General features: G+C 36.3%; 1 long non-coding RNA gene and 1 pseudogene across 1 annotated transcript; both read right to left on the bottom strand.

Annotated features, from left to right (window-relative positions):
- Nucleotides 1-12,042: 12,042 nt before the first annotated feature.
- LOC112015414 (uncharacterized) lies at nucleotides 12,043-13,782 on the bottom strand. The gene is made up of 4 exons (XR_002883212.2): nucleotides 13,106-13,782; nucleotides 12,754-12,988; nucleotides 12,481-12,660; nucleotides 12,043-12,299 (listed from the first exon to the last, which is right to left on the bottom strand). It is a non-coding gene; the product is annotated as an uncharacterized LOC112015414 (long non-coding RNA).
- Nucleotides 13,783-16,303: 2,521 nt separating this feature from the next.
- LOC112015303 (F-box protein SKIP19-like) overlaps nucleotides 16,304-20,062 on the bottom strand; it is a 4,487-nt pseudogene continuing 728 nt past the window's right edge.

The following is a 20,062-nucleotide window of genomic DNA, read 5'->3' as shown; positions in this document are numbered from 1 at the left end:
TAGTTCTCTCCATCAAAGCTACATTTAGGTAGTTGTTCACATAATTTTTATGTTCTTTCTCATCTATCTTTCTAGAATAGTACTTATCCACCTATATATATATATATATATATATATTTTTTTTTTTTGTTAGTGTTGTAAAAATATATATATATATATATATATATTTTTTTTTTTTTGTTAGTGTTGTAAATTATATTTGTTGTGGTTTGTTAGGATTAGTTTCAAATGATTTAATTTGTTGTTACGGCTTTGATGTATGATTGTAAGTTAGACTGTGTTTGTTTTGGGTGAAAAACATTTCTGGAAATGCTTTTCAGTATTTACGGGTGTTTGGTTGCGCATGGAAAATCAATTTTTCGGAAATTAATTTCAATTGACCAATGGTCAAGGCTGAAAATCAATTCCCCTTCCATTTTCACTTCAAATCCAATTTTTCGGAAAAGAGAAACAAAGCATGAAGAGAGAGAGAGAGAGAGAGAGGAAGGAAGAAACGGAGAGCCCAGCTCGTCGGCGAACCCATCTTCACGATCGCCATGTCCCACTGATCTTTGAACTAGAGCCGGCGACCCATGAACCCAAAGCCCAAAGCGTTCAACCTAGACCCAGGCATTCGACCCAGACATTCGATCCATCGCCTTCGACCGACGACCCAGACCTTCGACCCAGATGTCGTCATCGACCCATCGCCGAGACCCAGACCCAGACCCATCTCAGTTTTTTTTTTTTTTTTAAGTTTGATTGTTGTTGTTGTTGTTGTTGTGTTGTTGTTGCCGGAATCAATTTGTTGTTGTTGTTGCCAGAATCAATTTTTTGTTGTTGTTGTGTTGTTGTTGCCGGAATTTGCTGCCGAATTTGTTGTTGAATTGGCTGTGATGTTGAAATTTTTTGTAATAAAATTTATTTAGATCCTAAGAAAATGTGAAAAAATTGTAGGAAAATAGCATTTTCCTAATAGAACCAAACACATGAAAATATTTTCCACAACAATTTTCATAATACAACCAAACACTTGAAAATATTTTCCTTTTTCGGAAAATAGCATTTCCGGAAAATAGGTATTTTCTGGAAAATATTTTACGAGAACCAAACGGACCCTTAATTAGAGTGCTCTGCTTCTCTATATAAAGACAAAGCTCATGTGTAAAATTAATAACACAAGATTAGTTTTTCCATTTTTAGCTTATACTTTTCTTGAATTTTAGCATTCTCTTTGTTTTTTTGTTTTTTTAAAGGATATAAAAGCCATATTAGAGGCAATTAAGTATTGATAAATAGAAGTATATTTAGCCAATTTTTCTTTGTTTGATTATGATGATATACAGAAAATTAGTAGGTTGAATGCTCCAGGCTTCAATAGGCTTGAGGTTGCTTGGAAGGCCTGAAAAGAAAGAAGCACAAGATCAAAGGTGACCATGGTGAACCGGCCAAGAACCCTCCGATGCTTAAGTTAGTTTTCTCTCTTGAACTTAAGAATTTCAATTCTATAAGTGGTGAAAACTTACCTTCATTTGATATGGCTTAGTCCTTTTATTGTGGGTTTTGGAGTGGTTACTTGTTTAGTAACTTCCCCAACGTGGGTGAAAGTTACAAGATTCAGACTTAACTTCTACAACTGTTATTGGAAGTTAAGAATTTAGTGGGACGTGCCACGTGTCAATTTCTGGTTGGTCCGTGTCGCTTCATTGGCCCAGCCCTAGGGCCTATAAATATGTATATTCTCTCTCTTACCCTCTTACTTTTCTGACATTTTCCTTTCTGCCATCTCGTCCAAGAGCCTTGTCTAGTGGTCCTCGTCCCTAGTCTCTCGTCAGGTACTTCCTTTCCTTCATTCTTAGGTTTTCGTCTTTAGGAAATTCTATATATGCCTATAAATATGTTTTCGTCTAGTGGTAATACTGAGAGAGATATAGACGAGTTTCAGGACGAGTCAAATGGTAGTAGTGGTAGTTTTGAGATTAGTAGTAACAGTAGTTCCTAAGACGAGCATTATTCATCTGGGGTCCCTGGAAGACCTTTAAAGGAATTCTTGAAGGAGATGCAATGTAGGGCAACTTTTGGGGCTGAGGCTAGCTCGTCCAGAAGGGACAAGTCGTCTAGTCCTCCTCCTCAAGACGAGGAGGAAGATGGTAATGTTATCTATAGCTGTGCTCCAGAAGTTGGGTCCATCTTAGATGAAAAGAGATTAACAACCCTTGTAAGTAGATACCAAATTCCTCTTGAATTCAACCCTCGTCTACCTGAGAGTGGAGAGTGGTGTTGTTCTCCTTTTTTTGGATTTTGTGTATATGTTTCTTACTTATTAGCTGGTCTTAGATTTCCCCTTAATTCTTTTTGTAGAGACCTCTTCCATAGGTTGGGTATTGGATTGAACCAACTCAACCCTAATGGTTGAAGGACAATAGTGGCCATGCAAGTGCTTTGGCGTGAGGTGTTTGAGGGAGATTGTCCAATCACAGTGGACTTCCTCTTTTGTTATACATCCTCAGAAATCAAACAATCTGCTAGTTTTTACCAGTTCTTGTCTAGGGCCCCCAATTTAGTTTGATTAAAGGTCATAATTCTTCAGATAAGTTGTGGAAGAAAGTTTTTTTTTTTTTTTTTTTTCATTTCTGGAAATTAGGTTGGGGACCCATATGATGTAAATAGTGCCCCCTTTCCTCCTTTTACCAATGCCCTAGGTGGCCTTCATCCTGAGGGTACGTCTTTCATCAACTTTACTTTGTCCGTTTTATTTATTTCTTTCACTTTTCTAATCATGCCTTTCCTTTATGCAGCTATCGCTCATCCACATTTGGACAAATTTTACTTAGAGTGCATTGATAGAGCTCGTGCTCATCCAGAGAGGTCCTTCCATAGCTTGGTGACTTTACGTCATCTTGCTACTTGGGGGTTTGGTCCTAAACCCACTAAAGAGAACCTTGCACACGAGGAGACAACTCGTTAAGGTATGTATCGTCTTTCACTCTCTTTCTCCTTTTTTTTTGTGTCTAATTTTTTTTTTTTTTTTTTACCTTTCTTTATTGCAGGGTTAGCCATCATGAAGGAAAGCAAGGGCAAGAATGCGGCTAGTGGCACCGACGAAGAGGTGGATGTCTAAGTTCAAGACGAGCCAACTCCATTGTCTATCCAGAAGTCTGTTGTTCAGACTGCTGCTGGGAAGAGGAAAGGCATTTCAAGCAACATAGACCTTGGAAGTCTTCCAAGGCGCCAAGGTCTTAAGAAGCAAAAATCTGACAAAACACCTCCTTCCAAAGTTTCAAAACCTCAGGACACATCGGTAGACCTGGACGACCCAGCAGTGAACCAGGTGCCCCCTCAAGTCTCTCCTTCAATCGTCTAGACTGAAACTTCTGTTGCCCTACAGCCAAAGGTCATTATAGGGTTCATCCTTCAATTCCAACCAAACGTCCTCCTAACTTGGTACTGGACGAAGAGGTGAGTGCATGTTATGACATGTCAGTGAGAGACTTTGAACGTTCTGCCATCCACTATCTTTTCAAGGTATGTAGGTTTCTCATTATTTCTATTTCATTTTTCTATGGAATTTAAGGAAAAAATTTTAACTCTCCTTCGTCCATCTGTATTTTAGGCCATGGCAAAGTTCTATACCGCGTCCAGCCAAGGAACTCAGTGATGAGGCTAAAGTCTTTAGGACGAAGAACAAGGAATTGAAGGACGAACTTCTTTTGAAGAAAGGGGAAAGGATCCAGCTGACCGAGGAACTCACTCGTCTTCAGGGAATAGAGAAGGAATGAAGGAACCAGGTGGAGGAGCTCAAGACGGACTCCATTAAGGAGACTCATATCAATCACTTTGAAGGGTAATGTCAAGAGCTTACCTCATTTTTGGAGAATGCCAAGAAGGATGCCATTGCAGCTTACATGAAGTCAGACGACTTCACTAGTCGTCTAGACCAACACTATGTTGCTAGCTATGAAGATTTTCACTCTGATGCCAAGGAGGCCAATCCTGGGATGGACTTCGATTCCTTCAAAGTTCCCACTACAGTAGAAAGCTCCTTGCTTCAGATGAGCTCCGAGGACGTCAACATTTTGGACAATGCTTCAACTGAGCTGGCTAAGGACGATGCTGAAACTGCCAAGGACGACCCTGAGTTTGGGGAGAATGCCCCTAGTGGTTTATCTCAGTAATTTACATTTTCTTTAGAAAAATTTATTTTCTTGTTTTATTGGGTATGCCTGTTGTTTTAGGCTTTTATTTTAAAACTTATTTAAATACAATTCTCTCGTCCAAGTTTTTGGACGTATAACAAATACAATAGCCTTTATTGACTTAAACACTATAAGGGTTTTTGGACGATGGTCGTCTACCCTTTTTTAGACTTTTATGAATGAATATTTATTTTCATCTTCATTCTTTGTTCATTGTTGAACATACCATATTTTGTGCATGAAAAAATTTTCTTTAGTTTACATTGTCCACGTTATATTCAATGGTTTTTTGTGCGGTCCGTCCACTTGTGAAGGCATTAGTTTGTCCATGCTATGACAAGTTTTTCATGCTTAACATTCTACCACTCATTAGATTTTACAAGTGTAACTCATTTATGAATGAAATTTTTATTGCTAGCTTTCTTTGTCCATTGTTTTGACTTATAGCTTGCATTAATTTTCGTCCATAGGCTGGACGGCTCATTATTCGTCTTTGGGCAAGACGCTTCCAGTGTTTACTCATCCAGAGATTGGATTGTTTGGCTGATTATATTTATTCATGGATTTTGAATATTCTTACATGCATGCTTTGCCTCATCTATTAGTTAGACGAAGATACCTTTGATTTATTTTATTTTTCTTTCACTTGATTTAAGGAAAGCTTATAGCTGTTACATTCCTGCGTCCAAAGATTTTACTGGTCTTAGGCCATTAGCCTTCTTATGAATTATCTTTAATGGGAACTTCAACAATATTAAGATTGAAAATTCACACAACTTTGTTTACATTGAAAATCCAAACTGTATTTACATAGCATAAACATCGTCCACAAGCATGGCACATGCTTAGAAGCTAGTGTCTTTAGGGAATTGAAAATACTTTATGTACAAATAGACTAAGCTCATGACTTTGTCCATCATGACTTCATCCATAGACGGTGCATGAGCTTGAAGCTAATACACTTTAGGGAATTAAAATACTAATAAACATAAAATACTAGTAACAAACACAAGTAAACATAGTAATGGAAAGTGACACATAACTTAAGCTCGTCCAGGCTGGTACTTTACAGATAATATCTTCTTAAATGCTCAACATTCCAGGGGTGCTCTAACTTTTGTCCATCCAGGGCTTCCAAGTAGTATGATCCCTGCCTTTTGCAATTAATAACCCTGTAGGGTCCTTCCCAATTAGGCCCTAGTTTTTTGTGGGTTGGGTTTTTGGTTGCCAAGTAGACCGTTTTTAAGACAAGGTCTCCAATATTAAAGCACCTGGGTTTCATCATTGCATTATATTATCCAGCCATAAGGTTTTTACACCTCGTTGTTCTCTGTTCTGCAGCCATCCTTACCTCATCTATCAAATCAAGATCAAGACGAAGTTGTTCTTCATTTTCCTCGTCCTTATATTTCTTCACCATATGATTAGTCATGTGTACTTCTGTAGGTATGACTGCTTCACTTCTATAGGCTAGTTTGAAAGGAGTTTTCCCTATAAAGGTCCTCATAGTTGTCCTGTAGGCCCATAGAACACCTAATAGCTCATCTGGCCATACTCCCTTTGCTCCCTCAAACCGAGTCTTGATGATCTTCAACAAGGATCGGTTTGCAACTTCAGCTTGTCCATTTGCTTATAGGTGGAAGGGTGAGGAATAATGATTCCTTATTCCAAGTTGCTTACAAAAATCTCTGAAGGGTGTCTTATCAAACTGCCTTCCATTATCTGACACTAGTACCCTGGGAACCCAAAATCGGCAGACGATGTTCTTCTAGACGATGTTCTTGATGTTCTGCTACGTAATCTTTGCTAAAGGTTCAGCTTCCACCCATTTAGTGAAATAATCAATCCTCACTACTAAAAATTTCATTTGCTTGGTCCCTATTAGAAAGAGGCCCAAGATATCCAATCCCCATTGTGCAGAGACCACGAGGCCGCCATCAGGGTGATGTTTCCAGGGTCTTCTAGGAATATTATTGAAGCGTTGACACTGATTACACACCTTAACATCTGCCTGAATGGTCGACCAGTAATAACCTACACGAACGATCTTATGGACGAGAGTTTTTGCTTCTAAGTGGTTTCCACATGCTCCTTCATGAACTTCCCTCAATAAATAGTTTGATTCTTCTGGAGCTAAACATCTTAGGTAAGGCTGAGAGAAGCCTCTTTAATATAGTACCTCGTCTATGAGGATATATTTAGCCGCTCTGATCCTTAGCTTTCTAGCTTCGTCCCTATCTTCTGGAAGCTTTCCATCCCTAAGGTAAGCCACTATTGGAGTCATCCAGTTTTCTTTTCCTTCAATCTGCTGCACCTCTGCAAGATCTATGCTTGACATGTACTGGACTCTATTATACTTGTCCACTGATCCATCTGCCGATGCTGTCTTTGCTAAGACATCTGCTTCCATGTTTTCCTCTCTTAGAACTTGAAGAAAACTAGCTTCCTTAAATTTCTTGACAAGCCGCTTCACCTTATTGAGATACTTCTTCATCCGTTCTTCTTTAGCTTCACATATTTTATTCACTTGACCTATGATCAATTGAGAATCTCCTTGGACAACTATTGACGCTGCCCCTAAGGACTTGGCCAATTCTAGCCCTTTAAGAACTTCATATTCAACTTCATTGTTGGTAGTCTGGTACTGTAGACAAGTTGCATATTGTAACTTATCCCCTTCCGAAGATTTTAGTATAACCCCTATACCTCTTGCATATTGTGTGGACGAACCATCTACATAGACAACCCGCTTATTAACTTCAGCCACCTTATCTAGCACACCAAGGTTTGGAGTGAATTTTGCAATGAAATCTACCAATGCTTAAGCCTTTATCACACTTCTTGGTTGATACCTAACATCAAACTCACTAAGTTCTATGACCCACTAGATCAGTCGTCCTACAGCTTCCAACTTGTTCATTGCCTTCTTGATTAAATGATCTGTCAAAACATTGATGATATGAGCTTGGAAGTAAGGCCTAAGCTTCCTGGAAGCTATTACCAATGCAAAGACCAACTTCTCCATCATAGGATACCTTCCCTCTGCTCCTTTTAACACTCTGCTTGTATAAAAAATAGGCTTTTGAATCTTCCCTTCTTCTCTGATTAGTGCTGAACTCACTGTATGTTGGGACACTACTAAGTACAAATACAATTCTTCACCTGGTATAGACGGGCTTAGTAGAGGAGTTATTGTGAGATAGGTCTTAAGGTCTTGGAAGGTCTTCTGACACTCATCCATCCATTCAAACGCCTTCTTAAGAACCTTGAAAATGGTAAACATTTGTCAATAGCTTTTGCGACAAACCTATTAAGGGCGGCAACTCGTCCAGTGAGAGACTAGACTTCCATGAATTGATAACAAATTTTATTTATTTATTTTCTGGTTTTTAATTTGTGTAATATATATACCTACTTTATGTTTCAATTCAAGGCTAGAAAAGTACCAACATTGTGGTCAAGTTCATTGTTAGGAATAGCTATAATCTCTCGTCAATACAACTCAATAAGGCAAAAACTCAAGGTGTGCCATTCGTTCGATTCAGTGCCTTCTCAATAAGGCAAAAACTCAACTGCCCAAGACATTATTGTGTTAGTAATGTGAACAGATTTGATAGTGCTTTAGATTTGATGTAATGAAAATGGATTTGAGAATGCCTTTTGTACCAATTTCTTAGTGCTACTCTATTTGTATTCTCCAATTTCATAGTGGAATTTTCTATGCACCATCTTTCTCAAGCCCAACATAGTACTACTCCTAGGTTATCTATCTTCATTTTAACTGTTCCTCAAGCAGCACAGTTTCATCAACAAAGTAAAGAGAGCTTTATAATGAAGCTGTGTGTTAAAGCTCTAGGTGTGCCTACTATTACTTATGACATGGCTGTTCAGACTCGTCCTCTTTGCAAGCTTGGTGAACCTATCATCCTTTTCGGAGAAAAGGAAATGGAAAGGTATGAGAGGTTGCTGACGATTATGGGAAACTGGATGCTGAAGGGCAGTTATCGATGAATCTCCTCATGAGGAGGAGGAAGAGGGTGTTGCTTTTGCTGCCAAAGCAAATGTTGAGGAAGATTTAATATCCCTTTTAAACACAAGGCACTTTGGCTCTCAAGAATGCTAGAGTTGATATTGCAAAGTACTCTCTTCTGCAGGCAGCTTCATGTATTACACTTGCGCAGAGGAAAAGGGATGATCTAAATGAAGATATGGATGCAGATGCAGAGTTGGATTGGGGTCTGAAGCAGGAAGTGATTTTTATTGGGGATCACAGGCCACTCTTTGGTTGTTCAATCTCAAGACATGGAAAACTGCTCTTGGCTACCAGCTCTTTAAGTGGCATTACTAAGCTGTGGAGCATAATCAAGTTAAAATGGTTCCTACATCAAAGGGACACCGAGCTTGAAATGATTTCTGCATTTAATGCATATGAAGTGCTAGTCCACATTGAACTTTTAACTATGTCTCACTTATATTGGGGAAGTTGTGCAAGAAATCTTGTAAGGGACCTTGCAAAGTGAACTAAATTGTGATCACAGTGTTTTGCATACCGTGTAACATGGAAGATTGTTTTAAGGCACTCCAAAAGCAGTGATGTTTGGCCGGTTTGGCGATTTGAGAGGCCATTATACCTTATAGAAGTGGCTGCAATCTATCAGGAATCAAAGAAGCCTAGTTGGCTGATATTGTTTCTGATATGGGGGTCCTAAAAAGTCAGACACAAAAGTTATGTTTCAAGACCATTGACAAAAAGCTATTCAGGGAATCTAGTGCTTAGTAGAAAACTCCTACATATTTATATAGCTGGTCGATGGAAATTTTGTGAGTCTGTAATACTGACAGCAGGTGTTGTCTGTTGGAGCTTTCGTGTTCTTGACTATAGTACCAAAAAATCTTTAATTCTTTCATTACCTTGTTAATTAATGTGATAACAATAGATTGGGACCTAGCAAGTTTTGAAAATTTGGTGCAAAGCGGCGTACAACCACAACTTTTCAAATTACAAAACACTAGTCAAATGTAACTTTTGTGCCTTTGCATTGAAACTATTTTAATCCCTTATGACTTCTATTTAGAACATTTATACATAACTAGCGGGTTGCCCGCGCGATGCACGGATAATGTTGTAAGCTTCTTTAAAAGAAGGTTATGGAAAATGTTGAACATATATTAGAGTAATAATATGAATTATTGTTGCGATAACATAAAGGTTTTTGTTGAATTAAAGTAGTACAAATTAAGGTGATAAAAAAATATAGACTATAGCATAATTGTTATTGTGGGTGCATTTTTGGAGATAGGAGAGAGTAGCCATCAGTTAATATTAACTGATGGCTACTCCTTCCTTTTATTGTGGGTGCATTTTTGGAGATAGGCTTAACTGATGGCTACTCCCTCCTTTAATGCTTCAGCTTATAAGGTATGGGGGTGAGGGAGTTCTCTTCGATGTGGGACGTTGAGGAATGGGAGCTAGGGCCACACCCTGCCTATCTCCAAAAATGCACCCACAGTTATAAAAATTAGAAATTAGATGAAGTAAATAGTTTTTCATAAAAAGCGAGAATTTTAAATTGCACGCATATATCCATTACAATTATTAATTTTTTTTTTTTTTTTTGGGTGCTAAATTGATATGAAGCCTCTTAATTTGGAAATACACTTCAATGACCAGGAGTGCATTTTTATAAGAAAACAAAACAATACAAAACAACATGAAATTCAATTTTGGTTGTAATCCTTTTCGAGTTCTTTCTCAATTGGATACCTCAAAGTTACATGCTTTAGGGGCTGAATGCCAATCATTCAAAGTTACATGCAAAATATGAGATTAAAGGTTAAATACAAAATTACTCTGATAAGGCACCGTATAACAGAACCTCATGTTTTAAAATAATATATATGAAGTTATTTTTATGGCTGCACGTTTCCTTTGTGACAGAATCATTATTACAAATAGTTTAACAATGGAAGAACACCAAATGATCAAATACGGTGCCATGGAACTTAAGAGAAGATACCAAATTGAATTATAATATATTGCACATATAGTAATACATGGTGCCAAGAGTGAATTGTCACAAATTCCAAATAATTTGTAAATAAAAAAAGAAAAAGAAATCAGGTGAACTTTTAAAGCCATGTGGTTACCAACTTACCACTATAATTCCATTTAAATAAAATTGTACATGTTTAAGGCCAGGTGACTCAATATTGTATCTTTGAAAGAAATCTAAATTGACACAAGACCAAATGGGGTCCAGTTGTGTGTGTTGGTCACCACCAGCAACCATCACCATATTCACCCTTAATTGGCATCAGCAAGTAGCCAAGCACCTAAGGTCAATTTGTTTTTGTAGATATGAAATCATTTATTGAAATAATATCTGTAGACACATGCCACGTTAGATTTATCTAGCTAATATCAATTCTCCAATCTTATACTAATCCTTGATGTGATTTTTTTATTGTACAATGAGTAAATTGATCTTAACACAACCAAAATTTTCAAGGAATATAGAAATAACACTATAGGCTGCCAATTCATGTACTCCATAATTAACCCAAATAAAGAACAATTACCATGTGATATCACCATGACCGATCTTGGATTATTCCATCCATGACATTCACTTTCTTCTTCAATGCAAGCTTCAAATCCTCGATTGTTGTGATTCAACAATGTCATATCTTCACACACAAAGAGAAAGAAAGAAGGAAAAGAACTATTTTCTTGTCAAAATGAGTATAAGCTTTCAATATAATTTTAGTTACAACCATATGCTTGTCAACATCTAGAGAGAGAGAGAGAGTACCAGAGGAAGTATCATCCAACAAATTGAGGACAGAGATACGAATGGTGATTCCCAACGTCATCACAACCCACAAGGTTCAATATACTTTTAACCCTGCCTTCTTCACATTAATGCTTTTGCATTTGTATTCTAGTTCTAGTACTTATATAAGAAGATTGGGAATAGGAGAAGTTAGGCAATGCAAGAGTTACATCTGAAGGTGGAAACGAAAAGCCCAAATCTGATATCAAGGCCGGATAAATGAAAAGCATTATAATTCCTTTTAAGATAAGGATATCCACCCCTTTAAATGAGAGAGAAAGAGAAATGACCACATGCACTCATTAAACATTTAGGTAAGGTGGAAGGTCAAATGGAAAAATACTCAAAGGCAGATGTTCAACTATGCTAAAAGACATGAAGAGAAGAGAGATGTGGAGTGAGTAAACTCTTCAAAGGGAGCGCCACATGGCAGAACCTCGTGCTCTTCCGCGTGAGGTCTCTGCTTTTATATATATATTGATTTATATCAGCCTATCCACATTATTTGTTCTTTTTCCTTATTAGTATTGATCTTCATCCAGATACTTAGAAGTTTCAGTCACTGAAAATTCTTGACAATGATTTCAACTTCACCATTTTTTCCCTTATTTTTTTCATTAATCCTTTATGAGAACCCAAAATCATGAGAATTTCTGTAAACAAATAAAAGAATGTGCCTCAAATTATTTTTATCATCTATTCCTGTTAAATTTCATTTTAATACAATGTCAAGTCACACATAGATAAGATATACTCTGTTTGATGATCTTTCTATATGGTGGAGTCATGGAGCAATAGTAACAACCCACATCAAGTTTCTTTGCCTAAAATATACTGTCTTTTGATAATAAAAAGTTCATTTAAAAAGTTTAAAAAGTTGAGGGATGAAGAACCACGTGGACCAGTGGACTCTTCAACCAATTTTTTTTTTTTTCCTTCAATTTCTTACCTATGTCATCCTCCATCAACTCTCTCAAAATTTTATCCTTTTTTTTTTTTGTCTTCCATTGTTATCAATTTCCATGCGAATGCCCTATCCATTGCAAGTATCCTTGCAATTTGTTTTCTATTGCCCATAGAATAGTCAACATGGCATGAAACGTTTAAGTTCATTTTAGCAGAGACTTAATTTAATACACAGAATCCTGACACCCAGAAATTAAGGCATTGTAGAGTTTAAGTTGTTGCTGAAAATTGCATTGCTCACAGCCGGACAATCACTTGCAAATGAAGCCTTAATGAGGACAAACTGATCCAACAAAACCTAAAATGCCCCACCTCGTATGAGAACCTGAATTTAAGTACTCAATTTAATGAATGTAACAGACATCCTCTCAAATTCCATGAAAATAATTAACACAACATAATGAAAATCCCTATTGCATAATAAATTCCTTAACTTCTAGAATTTTCTAACTAATAAGAGCTTGAAAATGAGTCCTCAACCTCGTGAACTTTACAAAAAAACATACCTTTCAATAAAAGCCCCATGAACTACAAGTCTTCTATCATCTGGAGGTATCAACTGCATGATTTTCAATAGAACGCAAAAGCTATAGACCATCAGCATTTGCAGGTATTTTGATTCCATTCTCTCTTGTTGATACTGTGAGCAGTATCCCTTCCTTGTTAAATCGAATGCAAGGAGAAGCCTAAAAGATATTCAAGGAAAAGATTGTTTAATTATAAGAAGGGCTTCAAAATACTTCCAAGCACATCAAGAAAAGGGCTTCCACGGGCATTACCAGTAATCCACCCTCTAAAGCAGTAGTTGTAAAGATGTTAACATCAACCATGTCCAAAAATTTTATTTGAAACTCATCACCGGTAGCTAGGAGCTGGTTCTTCATTGTATCAAATTGCACAATCCCCACAGACCCCTTCCAAAGACCATTATATACACACTTGATAGCCCCCCCACTTTCATTCTATTCAGCAAAGTATGATTCCCCTTCTTCACTAGTCCCACATGAGAACAGCCTATGATGCACACAATAAAAGAAACATGATATAAAGCTTGAGCAATTGCCCAATTACAGTGAAAAATTTAGGGAAATAAATAGTTGGATAAGTAATGTAATAAAACATCCTTACTACCTTGTCCCATCAGCACTGTAAGCCATTGTCGTGCAAGATTGGCCTGTAGCATCATAGTCAATTCTTGAACCCACATTATCATATAACCAAGCCTTAAAATCCCATTGCATCCCATTCTCAAAATATCCTCAATCGCCAAGTTGTAGGCATATTTTTAAAATGGCTAAAAAAGACGTGTAATAAAAGTTTCTTTATTTCTTTTTCACTGTTTGGTTCTTTCCCCATGAAACAAGGAAAGTTTTAGAAACCCATTTTCTGATTTCTGAGCAGCAGCATAAAGTCGTGTGCTCTTGATGGCAGGAAAGGGAGATGTACAAGTCAAGACTGCAAGAGCTGTTCCCTCAGAAATCATGGAGTTTACCAAATTACATGACTAAAAATGATAGCCCAGACCATGAATCCCGCTTCACAGCCACCATCACACTCTATAATAATAAACCAAATCCACAGTGGCGAACCTATCCTTAGGATATGACAATTAAGCTTTTACATTTTTCATTTTAAAAAAAAAAAAAACAATTTAGATTGGTAAGGAAGAAAGTAGAAATGAATGGTGCCATTTTTAGCACCAAGAAAATTGCAATATATATTGAACATTTGGGTTATTAATGAAAGCAAGGATGGTACTTCAGATGGAAAGAAGAAAGCTTTATTTGACAAAACAAAAGCAATGAAGAAATCTATCACCTCTTAACACTTTTTGATAAACCTTGTTCTGATTAATGCATAAGCCCCCTGCAAGCTTAGCCAAAGTGTAAAATAAATGCACTGAATAATATCTTGAGCCTAAAGCTCTGGCTGAGGCATGAGAAACAAGCCTTTAATGTCTCTCATGAAATGTTAAAAAAACTGTCAACTAGCAAAAGTGCAAATAAAACAACTGAATACCTGCATGTTTTCCTTATTATCAGGGCACGCAGAATAAACTGGTGCTTTATGCCCTTCAAAAGTGTACAGCTTATTACTAGTGACAGCATTTCACAGTCCACACCTGCACAAAAATGAATTTTCACAAATGCAGTCCAATGTCGTTATTATACAGAAAGAATATGCCAAGTAAAGTAAACCTTAACAGTTTTTTCCTCTCCACAAGGTTATGACGCAAAGTTGTCTGTTTCGATGTGGAAAGGCAAGATCATTAACCTTACCACTTGAGTGTCAATCTATAAAAAAATAAAAAATAAAAATCAAGGAAGATACACAATTATAAACAAAAGGGGCTAAAAAATCCAGTTAGCACTTAGCATTAAACTTTAAGAATCACTAAAAACTATAAGAGTGTCCGCACACATACACACACAAAGACACAAAGATGTGTGTGTGTGTGAATTTACACTACATATATATAAACAAACCTCCAAGTGGTTCCACAAATCATCACCACCATGATAGGATATCTCGGCACAATATGTTTTGAATATGCAACGCCTGAAATGGAATGCAGGAAAGATCATCAGAGATGCAAATTGTTTCTCAAGAATATCAATCCCATACATTAGGCCCTACTTATTAACGGAAAGTTTGGACTCACACATGATGGAGAGTATTAGAACAATGGTCAAATGATTAAATTCACACTTTCTTAATAGTTTAAACTTTCAGGACAAATGGTAATTAAAAAAAAAATCAATAAATAAATCCCACCAAAGTACCATACCAGAAAGGGCACCATTAGGACTCCGCATCACACAGTTTACAGATGTAGTATAATCATTGGCCAATGACGCCTATCATCAAGTGACCTAGAGATTATTAGCCAAAGAAGTTTTCCTAGAAATACTCCAATTTAAAATTTTATGTACAAGTCTGTTTCGGTCTGTGTAGATATTTGTCAAACCTGCAAGGCCATTGAACAGGCTCCAACATCCCAAACATTGAAGCTTCAAGAAACAAGCCTCTCCCTCCTACCTACTTCCCAGATTGAGATATCACCAACATTTGTTCCAGCTAAATTCGATAGAACATAAAAAAGATAATAGAACAAAACCTTAGCGATAAAGATATAAAAGTATTGGCAGCAGTGAGAGCTTATACCAAGAAGCAAAGTTTGTTGCAATGGATGAAAATCCGTAGTGTTGACAGCAGATTCAAGTTGACGACAACAGATTTTGGTGGAGTCAGAAATGCTTCTTTTCTGAATTCTTTTTTTATTCATAATTCAGTAGTTATACAAGAAGTTTGCAAAGAAATTATGGAATGGCTAGTAATCAATTCAACCCAAGATGGAAAAGTGGATTGATATGATAGGAATGAGAGCAGTGAGTCATGATAGGCACTAGCATGAGTGACCCACTTGTCTAAAACTGAAAAGAAAGCATTACTGTAACAAGGAAATGAGAATTAATAATGTTCTCTAAATCAAAAGGCAGAGACAAGAGATAATAACAGAGATGTGCAAGAATAGATAAAGTGACTTTTTACATTTTAGTGATGCTAAATAGTAAATACATTTTCAAATGGAAATACTTTTAGCATATAGAGTTTTCATCGGTTTCAAAAAAAAGTATATAGAGTTATCAGCATACAATTTTCAATTTTAAAATATTTAAAATAAACATTCTAAAAACACTCCATGCTAAATATTTACAGCACGGTAAATATTTTGAAAAATGCAGACCTCACATTGTGTCACTAAAAACAACATTTTCTTAAAAATTGATGCTCATACCCAAATACCCAATACACACTTTTGCATTATAAGTTACCTAAAAATAAAGATTTTCAACACACTTGTATAAAGTTTGTTTTCACATTGTTTTGAAAACAAAAACACCAATTCCTTTCGGCCTTTCCTAAAGGATACTTAGTTGATTACAATACTTTTTTTTTTTTCAAAATTAAAATGTATATGTTTCTTTTAAAGAAAATGTAAATATATTAAGGTTATATGGAATAAGGCAACCACTATGAGAAGTTATTGTAGTTCACATAACCCAAAAGCCAAAAAGTCTCACCAGGTTACTTAATAAATGAACATTGGCTCAGCTGAGTATGGTTCGTTCGCTCTGCCTAACATGCTCAAGTTCGATTCCCGCTACCAGCAGGAGTCCATTGGTGGGCATCCTTGGTGGGGTAACTCCCCACACGGGTTGGTACGGGAGGGTCTCCCGAGATCGGCCTTACCCTCCCCTCTGCCACCTGGCGCCCTGCCCGAGGGCTGGAGTAACCAATCTAACCCCCATTTTTTCATTCTAAAAAAAAAGAAGGTTACTTAATAAATGAAATTGGACAAAAGATTAATCGATAGATAACTAAGCATAGTAGGTACCATGGAATTTACTTAACATACAAATCAGTCACATGATGAATCCAAAATCATTTATAAAATAAATCCAACTAGGAGGTTATACACAATTTTTTTTTTTTTTAACTCTATTCCTCCCGCTTTCAAAAGTCATAAGACATGCTGTATGGCATTCGCATGGATAGGTTATGTTAGTTGATTAGAAACTATAGATTAAAATTTCAAATTCTTAAAAAAAAATAATAATAATAATAAAGAACTAGTCAAAATAAAAATCTCCTAAGTCCTCTTCATCTCCTCTCAAAAAAAAAAAAAAGTTATCTTCATCAAATGGTCCATAATCAGAAATTTCTGCCATGATTCCATAGTCACAAGTGGAATCATTGGGATGCCGCAAGTTTTTAATCCGTTCAACACATCTTTTTCCCAAATTTCCTGAGAGAGTGACATTGAAACATTTCCTTAAGTCAAGTGATGCAAGGTGAGGACAACCATCAGGTATGGCCTGCAAACCATCATTCGTCACCCTATTTCCATTAAGCTGGAGGTGGCGCAATTCAGGCATGTTCTTTGCAATAGCAAGTGCCTCGTCGTCATCATCAAACTCCTCATCACCCTCTATGCGAATGTGAGGTTGTCCATCCCAAAGCTGGTTCCATTTTAATGATTTCAAATGAGGACAATAGTGCCCAAAAGCTTTCAAAGCTTTCAAGGGTTCTTCTGACAATGAAGAAATCGTCATGTCCAGCTCCTCCAATAATGGAAGTTTTGCTGCCAATTCACTCAATTTCTTATCCATAATGTAATAGCAACATACAAGACAAAGGCTTCTAAGCTGACTTGTACTGCAAAAATACCAAGGATGTGATAAAAAATGAACCAACAGCCATAAAGAGACAAGTAAATACAAAATTGTGGAACTTGTACTGCAAAAATACTAAGGATGTGACAAAAAATGAACCAGTAGCCGTAAAGAGACAAGTAAAAACAAAATTGTGGAAGAATTTTGCATCTGCAAATCCAATATTGGAGACAAATAGCTTGAACCCACCATATAGATTGAGAACTGCAGTAAGTCATCAAAAAAAAGAAATATTCTCTATAGGAGGGCTGCAATGTGTTGGTGTACTGCTTATTTTCTATTGTACACAGAAAAATTGTTCAAAGAATAAGAAAACAAACATATCTAGTTAGGAACATTCTCTAGGCCAAATCATCCAAACTTCCTACCTGAATTTGAAGCTATCAATCCATGTATCAGCTGACAGCATAAGCAAAAGCTTAACCAAATATCAAAAAGCAACCAAACTATTCCAAGTTTGTAACTGCTCTACATAAAACAGAGAAGATACACGTGTTGCTTAATAGAGTGAGTCTGAGTTGAAACCCAAACACATGAGATCTTTGTTCAAGTGGTCCAAAATAATAAGCACATGTGACATATGATGCCAACTCTTTTAACAATTCCCTTTCTTTTACTGATAATGTAGTTTCTTAGGATTACTTTTTTTTTTTTTTGGTAAAAACTTAGGATTACTTTGCATTGTTCGCAAAACAAAACCAACAATTTACTCGATTTTTCTCCCAAAAAAAAAAACAATTGACTCGATTAAACAAACAAAGTGGTTCATACATTTTATTATTATTATAAGATTAATATTAAAATACAAAAAAACATAATAAAAACAAGTAAAGTACATGTATTTTAAACTTAACAATAAATTAAAATCTTTATCATCAAACCAACATACGCCAATTGATTTTTTTTATGCAATGTAGATGGGATTGAACCCAAATTTCTTACTTTACCAATTATAAAATTACACCAAAACCAAATAATAATAATAAAAAAATTAAACAGAAATCGAGATATATATATATATATATACCTTTGGGTGATGTAGAGGAGTTGGTCGGAGGCAAAGTACTCGATGTTGATATCTCGCAACTGGCCGCAACTGCGATCGATGGCGTGCTTGCGCATTATCTTGAGGTTGTAGGACATGCTGTGGAGTTCACCGAGATTCTGCATATCGATTGTACGCCACATGGAAGGAAGGGTCTTTACAGATATTGCGCCACTTCATGCACACCTTCTGGGCGCTCTCTAAGATATCGATTGCGCCCAGCCTCCGGAGAATCGACACCGTCAAGTCATTTGGGAGATCCAGCCAGTTCCGGTACTCCCTTTTCTTCCGTCCTCTCTCTTTCTCTTTCGAGCCATTGTCGAGTCGTATTGGAGGGATTTCTAGGATTTGTTTTGGGTGTGTCGTCTAAGAATTAAGATTTTAGAATGGAAGTAGATCCTATCATATAACGAATGTTTTTTTCAAATAACATTAAATATCAAAAAATTTAGTTAGTTGCCACATTTTAAAACAATATTGGTGGGTCAAAAACTCGAGTTTCAAGATGAAACTCGAGTTTTTAAGTCTCGATTTGTAAGTAGTGATAGGTGATAGGTGATGTGAAAGGAAAATCCATGTGGAACTCGAATTTTTAAGACTTGAGTTTCACTTTTAAGACTCGAGTTTCACCATTTTAATACTTCTTCTTCCTTGCGTTCTTCTAAGTTAGACCCAGTGTTCTTCTTCATGCAAATCTGAAGACCAGATCGTCCAATCACCCATCCAATGTTCAATTGTCCAATCGGAGCTCCAGCTTTCTTGGTTCTTCCTATGTTCTTCCTCTATTCTTCGTCATCAAATTGTTCCTCCTGTCGTCAGATCGTTTCTCCTGTCATCAGATCGTTCGTCGTTCTGGGTTTCTTCATCTTCCTAGGTTTCTTCATCTTCGTTCTGTTCTTCTTCTACTGGGCTTCATCTTCATTCTGTTCTTGTTGTTTGATTTTCGATTGGTTCGGGCAACGGCTAGCCAATCCCAAATCGACTCAGTCCACAACTTCATTGTTAAGGTTGGGTTTTTTTTTTTTTTTTTTTTTAGATGCTTTTCTTCTTCTTTTTTTTTTTTTTTGGTTTTATTAATTAGGAAATAGATGAAGTAGGATATACGTTTATCTAAAAATAAAAAAAAAAAAAAATACTAAAATAAGCTAGTAAATTTTTTTTTTAATTTAAAAAAAAAAAAAAAGAAGATGAAGAAGTTCATTAGAATACTTATTGTTACTTTATCCAAAGAAGTTAATAAAGATAAAAAAAAAAAAACTTTTTGTTTTTATCTAAAAATTGAATTTATTGAAAAATTTAAAATTTTTTTGCAATTTAGTGAAGCCACTTGGCGCAATCACGACTTCTAAACCCATCTTTTATTATATAGTTATATGATGAGGGAATGTGTAGACTAGCATAGTAAGGGAGGACAAAATAGTAAGTTAATACACGTTCGAAAGGTTTTAGCACACTAGCATATCGAGTTTTAGAAACTCGAGTTGTATATAAAACTCGAGTCTCAAAGACTCGCTTTATACTTGATGACTTGAGCAGGAAAATGCCACATAGATATCGAGTCTTAAAGACTCGAGTTCTACCAAATCAAAATCGAGTCTTTAAAACTCGATTTTCTTAGTGAAAAACGTGGAAATTGAGTCTATAAGACTCGAGTTCCACAGAGAACAACGAAGAAGGAGAAGAAACCCAGCAGAACGTTGAAGAAACCAGCAGAACATAAAGAAGAAACCCACATGAAATTTTTTCAAAAAACCAAAAAAAAAAAAAAAGAAGAAGAAAAGCATCTAAAAAAAAAAAAAAAAAAAA

Source organism: Quercus suber, unplaced genomic scaffold (genome assembly GCF_002906115.3).
Source record: "Quercus suber isolate HL8 unplaced genomic scaffold, Cork oak 2.0 scaffold_842, whole genome shotgun sequence".
Taxonomy (NCBI): Eukaryota; Viridiplantae; Streptophyta; class Magnoliopsida; order Fagales; family Fagaceae; genus Quercus; species Quercus suber.
This window is presented reverse-complemented; position numbering and strand designations above follow the sequence as displayed.